Genomic DNA, 13,826 nt, shown 5'->3' with positions numbered 1-13,826 from the left:
TGAAGAGGTCATGCTGGCTTATGCTGAAGAGGAAATGCCCTTGAAATGGGTGTTCCAACAAGACAACGACCCAAACACACCAGTAAACGTGCAACATCTTGGTTCCAGACCAACAAGATTGATGTTATGGCATGGCCAGCCCAATCCCCGGATCTTAATCCAATAGAAAACTTGTGGGGTGACATCAAAAATGCAGTTTCTGAGGCAAAACCAAGAAATAGAGAAGAACTGTGGAATGTAGTCCAATCATCCTAGGCTGGAATACCTGTTCACAGGTGCCAGAAGTTGGGTGACTCCATGCAACACAGATGTACAGCAGTTCTCAGAAACAGTGCTTATACAACTAAATATTCATTAAGTGATTCAAAGGAAAGCAAAATCTTCAAACGTTTTTCAGTTTATATAGTGAATGTTTGAGTTTGTAAAGAAGAATACAAACACTGCTATTTTTTTGAACAGTCTAATATTCACTTTTCTTCAATTTTTTTTAGATGAACAACACAAATTTGATATATTTTTCTTCATGTTTTGATTTGGAATAGAATGTGTAGTGTTCCCAATGCATTTGTGTGTATGGAAATAAAAGCTATTAGAAGGATTTTGAGCTTTATTCACTTTTTTTAACACACTGCTATTATTTTGAACACAACTGTATACTCTGCTGTAAAGAACGTCAGCGCAAAGTGTCAAGCGAGAGAATACTGGAGGAGTCAATAAAACCCACACTTAGGTGGGTTTTGTGTAAACTAGCCTATCCCTCGATGGTACCATTTAAATAAAGGAGGTGCTACTAAGAAAGAAATATGTATGGAATCAAAGGACTGCAGATAACAATGAGGACTGCTATCAAAGATATGCACCACAGTATGGTGATAATACATGCAAATAGTGTTAATGCTGATGATAAGGGTGCGATAGATGAAATGAAAATAATGTGAAGGATATTCGTGTTAAAATCCAGGGTGGGGTATAACTGAAACCATGGACTGAAAAAAAATCAGAAAATATGCACAATGCTTGACCCATCTGCAAAAAATATAAACCACGGGTGACAGACCAGGTTGAAAATGATAGTGCAAGGAATACTGAAGATGTGTAAAAAAACTATAGGATGGTACTCACATCTAACTCTTTGTTGAGGCCATTAGGGGACATGGTATCAAGTTTGAAAATACAGTATGTATCTCTGGCACATAGGGTTTTGAATTGTTCGCCTTCTGGCAAAGAGGCCATAATGGACTTGATCACATGGACTCTAACACAACTGGGATCCTTTCCATGATGTAATAGGCAGTGTTGTGATACTGAATTTTGGTAAGCCTTTTTCTACAATTCTGTGATGCTCTCCAAATCTTGCTTGGAGCTGTCCCACAGTCCTGCCCACATATTGCATACCACAGCAACAGTGGATGCAATATACAACAAAGAAAGTAGAACAAGAGAAGAACTCCTCGATGTGATAAATGTTGCCCTTGTGATCTCTATAGGATTACTGCCCATGGGTGACAAAGGTGCAGGTAAGGCAATTCCGTTTTTTGCTTTCTGCACAGTGCACAGGAAAACAGGGCAGGGCTAAATGCTGCTTGAGATTGTAGTGCAACAGAGTGAGAGTGCACAAAAATTTAGAAATGCACTAGAATTTTATCGTAGGCATTTTTCAGCATTTTTTAAAGAGCTAAAACATGGTGAAATGTGCATGTGTTGCAGCTATGTATTGCATACAGTTTTTTTTTTTCGCTCAGACATACACTTTGTTAGTTACTTTGTTAGTTTTGCTCCCAGGGTTACACATTTTCCTCTAATGTAGGCTTACAGGTTTAAGGGCACCTGCAGCTTTGTAGTAACACACAGTCAAATCCACATTACAACAGTGTATGTGAATGGACAGACAGCAGTGCATTGTGATGCCATTCATTTTTGCCAGGCAATGCCACCTTGCCTGGGCCCCATATTTACATCTTTTTGTTCTGTGAAACAAAAGGGTCAGGTGCATCATTAAAATGTACTGCCAGCCCATTCAAAAAGCCTTAGTTTACCATACCCTGTTGCTTTATTGCAATGCATTCACAAAAATGTTAAAATCAGCAGTTTTTGCTAGGAAATTCCTTAGAACCAAACCCAAACGTATTTTCTGAAAGCAGAGACCCTGGAGAATAAAAGGGTGGCTGTTGTTGTTTTTATGTTGCACATTATTTGTAAAGCCATTTGTCAAAAGCAAATTTTCAGGAAAAAATACACTAAAATTAATTTTAGTAAACTTATTTTTTACATTTTTTTAAATATTTATATTTATTTTATTAAAGGGGCTTTTTTTTCATGAACTTTAACTAAAAGCCCCTCTATGTGAGAGCATAGGCAGATGACAGGTAATCTTTATGGAGATATCAGGGATCTATTAGTCCCCCAATGTCTCCCCTGCTCTCTACTGCAGCTAATCAAGTACAGATCATGCTTGAGTAGCTGCATTCTCAGCTACAATAGGTGGTGGATGACAGCTCTGAAACTGGACGCAATTTAAATATCGTCACTTATGGGTTTGTTTGTCAACTGATGTTCCTCGATCTCCTCTGTACCCAACTATTCCATCCATTTAGCATGGTTCCGGGCTCCCTAGAGGTAGTTTTAACCACTTTAAGTCTAGGGCATTTTAAAACATCCTAAAGACATGAAGTAGTTAAAATGGGATTTGTGAAGAGAGTTTTACTCATTCAGAGAGCTCTGTGAAAGAATGATCTACAAGTCCCATCTGCCACCTCGGCAAATGGACTTGTAGGGCTCAATGGACTACAAGTGCGGTAATAAGTACACTCTTAGGCCCCTTTCACTCTGACAGTCCAATCGGGTTCACCTGATCAGACCATCCACACTCCTCTATGGACCAGCGGGTGTCAGCAGTCATGTGTCCGCTGACACCCACTGGCCTCTGATCCAATCCTTTACACTAAAAACACACTGAAGGGAATTTGTTCCCCATCCTTCCGGTGGATCGGGTTGGATGACAGTCGGGTGGAAATGGACAGGCGGTCCATTGCCATCCGATCCACCCATGATAAATAGTGGGCTGTGTCTGTGTCCACTCTGCAGCAGCGGAGTGGACACAGACCTGTTATCTGTTTGCTCAGCGGGGATCAACAGAGAGATCCCCCACTGATGGGTCTACCCCATCTGAAAAGGTGCCTTAGTGCAAAGAATGTTACTCCAGTCCTCAGACTAGATCAAGACCCTAAAAATTTACATATTTTTCTCTTAATATTATTTTTGAATGCTCTTAACAAACCTGGGCAGTTCACAGTGAGCATATGATGAAACATGTTTAAGAAGTAATAATCTGCAGTGAAAAACACATGTCAAAAGGATCAGTAGATTATGTAGGCAGCTAAAATTTCAGACAAATACTGAATTTTTCTGTAAACAATGAGCTTGGACACACCTCTTGAACCTCCCTCCCGCTTAAACTAATACTAAAATATCTTTATCTCTATATTTAGTAGCTAAATAGCAATTAATGTTTTAGGTGGACAGCATTACATGATTTAGGTCCACCTTTATGATAGTAAACAACAGCATGCCTAAAATATTAGTACTGTGGTCTTTGTCAGTACTGTGGGTTCCACATTGTACTCTTTTGTATTCCCACAGGAATGTATGAAACTTGTATGTTCTTTCTCTATTTTCATGGGTTCCTTCCAAAACATGCTGGTAGATTAATCAATGCCTAAGTTTCAAATGAACGCTTTCTTACCAGGACAAAAATCCTTTGGATAATAAATCTCTTTGGTGGCTCTCGTCTGGACTGTGGTATGGGACCAACCTGTTTTGTTGTGGAGAAATATTTTTCAATACAAAAAGTCAATTACATGTCCAATATAAAACCTAGACAATTCTTTTTTATGTACCTATAAACACTATATATACACTATATAGCCAAAAGTATTGGGACACCCCTCCAAATCATTGGATTCACCTCCATGGCCACAGGCATATATAATCAAGCACCTAGGCATGCAAACTGCTTCTATAAACATTTGTGAAAGAATGGGTTGCTTTTAGAAGCTCAGTGAATTCAAGCATGGTACCATGATAGGTTGCCACCTGTTCAATAAGTCCATCTGTGAAATTTCCTTGCTACTAAATATTCCATGGTTAACTGTTAGTGGTATTATAACAAAGTGGAAGCAGCTGGGAACAACAGCAACTCAGCCACAAAATGGTAGGCCACGTAAAATGACAGAGCGGGGTCAGTGCATGCTGAAGCGCACAGTGCGCAGAAGTTGCCAACTGTCTGCAGAGTCAATAGCTAAAGACCTCCAAAGTTCATGTGGCCTTCAGATTAGCACAACAACATTGTGTAGAGAGCTTCATGGAATGGGTTTCCATGGCCGAGCAGTTGCATCCAAGCCTGAGATCACCACCTCTCTGGAGTGATGAATCACACTTCTCTGTCTTGCAATCTGATGGACATGTCTGGGTTTGGTGGTTGCCAAGAGAATGGTACTTGCCTGACTGCATTGTGCCAAGTGTAAAGTTTGGTGGAGGGGAGATTATGGTGCGCGGTTGTTTTTAAAGGGTTGGTTTTGGCCCCTTAGTTCCCGTGAAGGGAACTCTTAAGGTATCCGCATACAAAGACATTTTAGACAATTTCAAGCTCCCAATTTTGTGGGAACACTTTGGGGATGGCCCCTTCCTGTTCCAACATGACTGCGCACAAAGCAAGGTCCATAAAGACATGGATGAGCGAGTTTCGGGTGGAGGAACTTGACTGTCCTGCAGTGGCCTGACCTCAACGTGATAGAACACCTTTGGGATGAATTAGAGCGGAGACTGCGAGCCAGGCCTTCTCGTCCGACATCACTGCCTGACCTCACAAATGCACTTCTGGCAGAATGGTCAGACATTCCCATAGACACCCTCCTAAACCTTGTGGACAGCCTTCCCAGAAGAGTTAAAGCGGTTATAGCTGCAAAGGGTGGGCCAACTCAATATTGAACCCTACGGACTAAGACTGGGATGCCATTAAAGTTCGTGTGCATGTAAAGACAGGTGTCCCAATACTTTTGAGGGTATAATGGCCTGACGAAGGAGCAGGCATGCTCCGAACACGCGCCAATCAGATCATCTCTCCACCACTTCCAGTGACATCACCGCAATCGGCATCGGATCCTCCAGCTTGCTTGGAGCTCTGGATACACCAGCACAACAAGACGGGTCCAGGATTGCCTTGCCTCTAGACATCCGGAAAGCAACAGCAGGAGATGCTTTATACTTGTAACATGCAAGCCTTTTACCACGCTTCTGTGAGTTGCTATATGTTTTTTTAATAAACCTGATCACATGATTTACTACACTCAGAAAGCGCTACTGTTTTCTTCCATTTTAGTCCCAATACTTTTGGCAATATAATGTATGTTTTCAGCAAGTGACAAGTCACCTTTTCATTTTACTGTTTTGCTAAATGACAGCTGAGGTAGCAGACAGTCATTAAGGGAACAGTAAGAAAAGGAGTTTTGCAACTGGACAATAGAAGACTAATCAAGGTACAACTTTTATCTGATTTAAGAGGCATATTAATCATAAATTGCATTTAAGTAGAGAAACTCAGGTACATTCCTTAGGATATTACAAAGTAACCAAGCAAAGCAACAGACAAAAGCAAACCAAATGTTACTAATTTCCCCATGGTTTAATATATAGAATACAATCTAGCCTGCTGTTTGGTTAGTTTTTTTTTTCTTATTTTCACATTGTCTCTATATACGCAACCTAAAAAGTCGTTTGAGCTCTTGAGAACCCAATTAAAAATAAAGCACATTTTAGATGTTACCTTGTCCTTTTTGATGGGGACAGTTCCTCTTGAGTGTTAATTTGAGGTGCTCCATTTAGCCTGCTTGCGCAAGTTTCCCACGCACACTTCATCTGCATCAGGCACCTGACGCTCTGGACCAAAATACTGCTTTGTTCTTTTAGCTTCCATTTAAATTTATGGTTCCCAGCATAGGATGTAATAAAAAAGAACACAAAGTATTTTAGACATAGATCCATATCTGTATTAAGAAGGAAATGTTTGTGATTAACTCCAAAAGTAGAAAAATATAAAGATTTGAATTCCTCTTCCAAATGCTGTCTACATAAAACATGAAATTAAAACATATATTACCCTTATAAAGGAGCCACAGGCATCATCAAGTGAAATATAATTCAGTCCACATAGTATTAAATACAATCATGGTCAAAAATATTGGCACCCCTGCATTTCTGTCAGATAATGTACCACTTTGCCCAAAAAAATTGTTGCAATTACAAATGTTTAGTCAATTTCATGTTCATTTCTTTTGTTTGTATTGGTATGACACAAAAAAAATTGAGAAACAAAGAGCCAGATCTGACACATTCCAAGCAAAACTCCAAAAGTAGACTGGACAAAATTATTGGCACCTTCTCAAAATTGTAAGAAATAATAGCATTTCAAGTTTGTGTTGCTACTGTAATTTGTAATTCAACTCACTTGAATCAGTTAACAGGCGCTGACAATATAGAAATCACACCGACAACCAGTTAAAATGGTGAAAAATTGACTCAGTCTTTTTGTTGTGTGTCTCTGAGCCGCATGAAGAAGTGAAAGATCAGCAAAGAATTCTCTGAGGATTTGAGAACAAAATAGTGGAAAAGCATGGGCAATCTCAAAGTTAAAAGTCCATCCCCAGAGATCCCTGTGTCCCTGTGTCCACTGTGCAACATTGCCAAGAAGTTTACAGTCCATAGCACTGTAGCTAATCTCCCTGGACGTGGACGAAAGAGAAAAATGGATCAAAGATTGCAATGAAGGATTGTTCGAATAGTGGCTAAAGAACCTTGATTAACTTCCAGACAAAATCAAGCTGACCATCAGGCACAGGGAACAACTGTGTCAGTTCGCCCTATATGTCACCGTCTGAATGAAAAGGGATGTTATGGTAGGAGACCCAGGAGGACCCCACTGCTGACACAGAAACATAAAAATCATAAAAATTAGGCCTTTATAGAAAAGAATATTTATTTTATTTATTTCAGGTACTTATATAGCTCCGTCAATTTACGCAGCGCTTTTACATACATATTGTACATTCACATCAGTCCCTAACCCTCAAGGGGTGTACAATCTAAAGTCCCTAACATACACTCATTACTAGGACGAATTTAGACAGGAGCCAATTAACCTACCAACATGTCTTTGGAGTGTGGGAGGAAACCGGAGAACACCCACGCAGGCACAGGGAGAACATGCAAACTCCAGGCAGGTGGTGCCGTGGTTGGGATTTGAACCAATGACCCTAGTACTGCCAGGAGGAAGTGCTAACCATTTAGCCACTGTGCAGTCCCACAGTCAAACATGGATGAGGTTCACTGATGTATTAGGGTTGCTTTGCTGCTTCAGGCACTGGATGTCTTGACCATGTGCATGGCCTTATGAAATCTGAAGATTACCAAAGCATTCTAGGGTGCAGGGTAGGTCCCAGTGTCAGAAAATTGGGTCTTTGGCAGAGGTCATAGGTTTTACAGCAGGACAATGACCCAAAACACACGTCAAAAAGCACCCAGAAATGGTTTCAGACAAAACACTAGAGAGTACTGAACTGGCTAGCACTGGAGAGTCCAGATCTCAATCCCATAGAGCACCTGTGGAGAGAACTCAAAACAGCAGTTGGGAAAAGGAACCTTTCCATTCTGAAAGACCTGGAGCAGTTGGCAAAGGAAGAGTGGTCCTAAATTCCAGTAGAGCGGTGCAAGAAACTCATTGATGGTTACAGGAAGTGATTGATTTCAGTTATTTTTTTCCAAGTGGTGTGCTACCAAATATTAAAATTGAGGGTGCCAATAATTTTGTCCAGTTCAATTTTGGGGTTTTGCATGGAATGTGTCATATTTGGATTTTTGTTTCATATCAATACAAACAAAAGAAATGAACATGAGAATGACTAAACATTTGTAATTGCAACAATTTTCTAGGTGAAGTGGTGCATTATCTGCCAGAAATGCAGGGATGACAATATTTTTGGCCATGACTGTATATTCACATGTGTCATTTAATTCGTGTACTTACACTGCATCTTTGCCTGCATTTGGTATGTTTTGTGTCAGCTACATATATTGGGAATGCTACCAGAAAAAGTGGGTGTTTTTATATGCATTTAAGTGGTCAGTCCAGCATTTACAAAAGCAGTGCTCTTCTGCACCTTTTTTGCTTCTGGGAAGCCGGGATGGCTCTGAGAGATTCTCATTGGACAGTGCTGTCAAGTGTCACTACTGGCCAATGCCCGCTTCTTCACTTTCGTCTATGCGCAGCACTGTCCCTTTGTGCACCCTCCTCTGATGGTCTCTACTCTGCTCCATTCTGTATGTTTGGGGCAGTGTTACTGTACTGGGACCCAAGAAGAGAGCTATTACCAAAAGGTCAGGAAAGCCAAATAAAAACAAATAACAATAGCTGAGCAATACTAATGTAGCACTACCCCCTTACAAGTTGCTAGAAGATTTGGGTCCCCGTATAGTCCTGCACAGCCAGGCATCACATATCTTCACAACAGCTTGCATCCAGAGTCAGAAATCAGTCCTTGAGCTTTGGTTTTGTTATTTTATTTAGGGAATTTGAACTGGGATAGGATTAGGGGTGTACAGGATGCCCAAGGGTACTGATAAACTGAGGACAACTTCCTGGAACTATTTAAAAGCCTTCTCCGCAGCACAGTCTCTGTTGGAGAGCTAGCCAGTGTCTTCGTATTGTACCACCTCAGACCCTAGATGAACTTCTCTTCACCCAGCAATCTGGAGGTATCCCTGAACAGGGGATCTGGTTCATGTCACTTTAAGAGATGAATAGTCACTGATAGGTGGCCACTCTGGTTTTTCACCATATTGCTCCTTCCCCTATCCACCCAGGCGATGTAGGTGTACACACTCAGATCCTGTACCGCTTGTGGGTTGGTGGCTGCTACCAGGCCTATTAGCTGGGCCACTCCTTCCCTGTCATACAGGTGGTCCTCTTTCAGGCGGCCAATGAGCTCCGAGCTTTCCTCCTTTCCAGCTCCAGACCTGAAGGTAGACCTCATCCCACTGAGCCTCCTCGCAGCCTCCTTCCTTCAGCCTCACATCTTCCTCTCTATCTTCCATCTCTCTCCTGCCACTGAGCAGGCTCTAACACTTTTAAAGGTGTCCAGACCCTTGCCAACCTCTTGTTGGGGATTTGCTAGGATCCTTCAAAAGTGCAACCAGCCACTCCACAGATCCACCCACTGCCTCTAGAGCCTTCCTCCAAAAGCCCTAGAGAAGGGGGAAATTCTAGATGGGCTGGCCTGCAGAGCCTCTCAGCCATGACCACAATTTGCCCCCCTTTCTGGCTATTACACCTGGGCTGATGCTCAGCCCCTGTCTAACCACTGAAGTCTAGCTCCCTTTAGCTAAACTAGGAGGGTGCTACACTAATAAACAAAAATTAAACATTTGTTTTCTTTCAACTATAGATTTTTTTCTTCTCGTTTAAAAATGTATCATCTTTTTATTAAAACCTAAAATAAAACACAGAATAGATTCCTAGTGCCACTGTAAAAGATCTGGGGCACTCCTGGGCACTCAATGAAGAAACTTGGGTGTGGCCAGACTGGGAGGATAGTGGGAGAGGCTTAAAGGAGCATAGTTAATGAGAACTTGGTTCCACTCATTATACATACAACATACATGTGCCATAGTCCTTATACTCACAAAGTATGCTTTCATCATTGTGCCTCAAGTGAAAGTCTCACAAACACATTTAAAACTTAGCACAGGCAGGGGCATGTCCATCCAGCTACGAGGACGGCTGCTCTTTGAGAGCCCTCTGTAGCACTCTAGCATATCAGCGGCTGCACACTGACCTGGGGTCATGAGACTCACTCTAAAAAGATTGGGTACTCACCCCTCCATGCTCTGGCACCATGCCCTATAGCCCCCATAAATCTTCCGGGCAACCGCAGAAGCTCACTGACTTCTATGCGGCCCAGGAACACAGCAGCCAAGACGGCGCCGGCGGCCTGCATAATGACTCAAACGCACTGCAAGAGAATTGCCATGGTTACACTCTGGATCCCCGGATCTCTGCTCTGCTGTACGAAGGCGACCCGGGTGAGTCCTCTCCCCCACTGTCGCTCACATACCGCAGCCCAGCCAAATCTAGGCCAAGAATGGAGGATCCCTCTTGTGCAGAATTACAGGCCTCATCCATCCCTCACATCCCAGCTTCACAGTTACAATCTGACATTGAATCTTTCCCTGCTTCTGACCAACCAGTATCAGAGCTTACAATGAAGAATATGCTTCTCTTTAAGGTAAACTCTTCACACTGATCTCTCCATCGTGCTAACTCCACTCTCTAATACTGTACGCGAACATGATCACCGTATTCGCCAAATTGAAAACAAAATGAGCAAAATGTTCTCAGCCCACAATGTTATGATAGATGCTCACTCAGATCATGACACAGAAATCCAACAACTTAACCTTAAAATAGCAGACCTAAAAGACCGATCCAGAAGGAACTTCAATTCCTAGAGATGTACTAGTGCACATACATTTTTACCACATCAAAGAGAATCCATCAGCTCTCCCTGCATCCCTCGCAGGGATCAAGCACTATGCTGATTTATCCAAAGCAACAGTACCGAATAGAAAAAAATTGACAACCATAACTAAGGCCCTGCACAACCATAATATACCCTACCAATGGGAATTCCCTACAAAACTCTCAATTAAACAGCAAGGGAAGATCTTCACAATCAGAAGTCTAGAATCAGGACTCAATTTTCTCAAACAATGGAACATCCTACCAGCAGATGACCATTCTCACCCTCAGAACCAACCCCAAACTATGGACGGCGACTGGACCTAAAACATGAGTCCACATAAGCAACACCCATCCAAAAAACCACCCCACACATACCCCAGCTGGAGTACTCCAGCTCATTATCAAAGACTTCCTTGACCTAAATATATGTCTCACCATGGCCTAAAACCATCACCATGGTTATTCAAATACCCCCAATTGATTGTAGCTTCTTATGGTACTTATTGCTCTTGTATTATTCACAAGATTTTTTTATACTTGTTATGTTTCTGTTTACCCGGTTTCCTATACCAGTCCCTCCCGCTCCATATTTGGCCAGAAGATTATGGCAACACCCATCACATCCCTAGATTATACAAATCCTCCTCCACTCCACCAGACACTCCTCATACTCACTACCAGCACAGCTGAAAACCTCACCCTAGACCTCACCGTTCACCATGACCAAGAGAATCTCTACGATCTTATTTGACACAAACACCCAACCTCTCTTAATCAGCGAAATCACCCACCTCCATGACATTTAAAGTCGCCTCTCTCAACGTTTGAGGCCTCAACTCTCCCTATAGGAGATCTTCCCTAGTCAAGGAATCCCATTCACTCCAAGCGGACATCATATTTGTCCAGGAAACCCACTTTGCTATATCCAAGACCCCCACGTTCCATATGAAACACTTCCCGCATCTATTTTTTGCATCGAACTCCAAAAAGAAAAATGGAATTCTATCAGCTATAAAAGATACCTTAAAATTTCACCTAATTTCTGAAATAGCAGATGAACAAGGAAGCTATTATATCTTACTATGTAACATAGAGGACACCGCATATACCATAGTCAATGTCTACGCCCCAAACTCCAACCAAATTCAATTTATATGGAACCTACTTGCCCTAATATCTAAACACAAAACAGGACGCTTGCTCATAGGAGTAGACTTCAACACTGTTGGCAACATACTCCTGGACTCCTCATCCAACAAGAGACCTCCCAAACAATCCTTAAATCACCTGCTTCACTCTAATGACCTGTATGACATCTGGAGATGTTAGCATGGATCCGAACAAGATTACGCATACTACTCCCCATCTTAACTCTCATACGCTAGAATAGACTTCTTTCTTACAGATAAATGGACCCTACAACATATCACAGACTCACAAATTGGTTTAATCACCTGGTCTGACCACGCTCCAATTAGCATCAATGTCGGAAACTCAGATAAAAACTCTCTCTCCCTCACATCTGGAGATTAAATTGGGAGATAATGAAAGACCCCACACACCGCAAAACCATTCTGGATGCCCACAACTTCATCTTTGAAGCGAACAACTTACTAGAGATGTCAATAACCACATTATGGTCCAAATATAAAGCCTACATGAGTTCTCATAAAATTAGGATCACAGATCACCAAACAAAGGAAAAGACAAATCGAACAGCTCTTAGCCTCTATCAAATCTAAAGAGAACCAAAACAAACGGAATCCTACCCAGCGTGAATTGGCTTCCCTTCTAATGGACCGAAACAAACTATGCTCACTACTTCTATACAAATATGACCTCAATCTCTGCAAGCTGAAGGCCAAATATTACCCTATGGGAAACAAAGCGGGATCCTTCCTAACCAGACCAGCCAAACAGTAGAGATTCAAAACCAAAATAAATGCAGTATGTCACCCTGTCTCAAAATCTCTAGCAACAAATCTAGCAAGACATAGCAAATGCCTTTGCTGAATTTGAACAATCTCTGTATAATCTAAAATATTACAAAGAAATTACAAAGAAACCCCCCAACCATCACCTGCCATTATCCACAATTTCTTCAGCTCAATCAACCTTCCCTCCCTATCCCCAGATCAAATCCAATCCATATCTGAACAATTCTCTACTACAGAAATCGAATTGACACTCAAACTCCTTCCACTAAATAAATCCCTTGGGGGAGACGGATATATCAATGAATACTATAAATATTTTGCCCCTAACCTTTCCCCTTACCTATCTAAACTCTTTAACTCTACCGCATCCTCAGGCTCACTCCCTAAAGAAATGCTACAATCTATCATTACAACGATGCCCAAACCAGGCAAAGTCCCCCAAGGGCCCATTTCCCTCATAAACACTGACGTTAAATTATTTGCCAAAATAATTGCTTGCAGACTACTACCATTCCTCCCTACCCTTGTCCATCCCGACCAAGTTGGATTTATTCCAGGACGACAAGCACCAGACGCCACTAGAAGAATACTCTCACTAATAAATAACTTAGAAATAACTAAATCATCCTCTTTACTACTCTCCCTTGATGCAGAAAAAGCGTTCAATCGTATACATTGAGGCTTTATGCAAACGCTACTCCAAAAATTTGGAACTACTGGATGGTTTCAAATAGCCATCATGTCACTATACTCCCACCCATCTGCCAGGGTCCTCTCAGATGGAGTGCTTTCTACAACATTCAACATCACCAATGGAATCAGACAAGGGTGCCCTTTATCCCCTATAATATTCAAACTGCTTATAGATCCCCTTGCTTCCAAACTAAGAGAAGAACCACTATTCTCAGGTATCAAAGATCACAACCTTAACCTGCTTATTTACCGTTGATATTATTCTAATGATCACTAATTCGTCCCAATCACTCCAGTGATACGAACCATACTCAACCTACACACTGAATTCTCTAACTACAAATTTACCAAAAAAAAAATCAGTGATTTTAAACCACATACACCATCAGACATTTCTCAACGCCTCACTACAAAATCCCCATTTATATGGTCTACCTCGTCAATCCCGTACCTAGGGATTAACTTTACCCCTCTAACTAACCAACTCCTTGAATTCAACCACATAAAGTTTCTTTCCACCTTACCGGAAGAACTTAAATCTCTCCACACCTTTGGCCTATCTAAATCAGGCAAGATTGCAGCCCTAAAAATGTTTATTCTACCCAAAATACTTTACATATCTAGGA

The sequence above is a fragment of the Staurois parvus genome, unplaced genomic scaffold (assembly GCF_062004578.1).
Source record: "Staurois parvus isolate SC_StPar_1 unplaced genomic scaffold, SC_StPar_1.0 ptg000465l, whole genome shotgun sequence".
Taxonomy (NCBI): Eukaryota; Metazoa; Chordata; class Amphibia; order Anura; family Ranidae; genus Staurois; species Staurois parvus.
The sequence above is the reverse complement of the archived record's forward strand: the minus strand, read 5'-3'. Positions refer to the sequence as shown.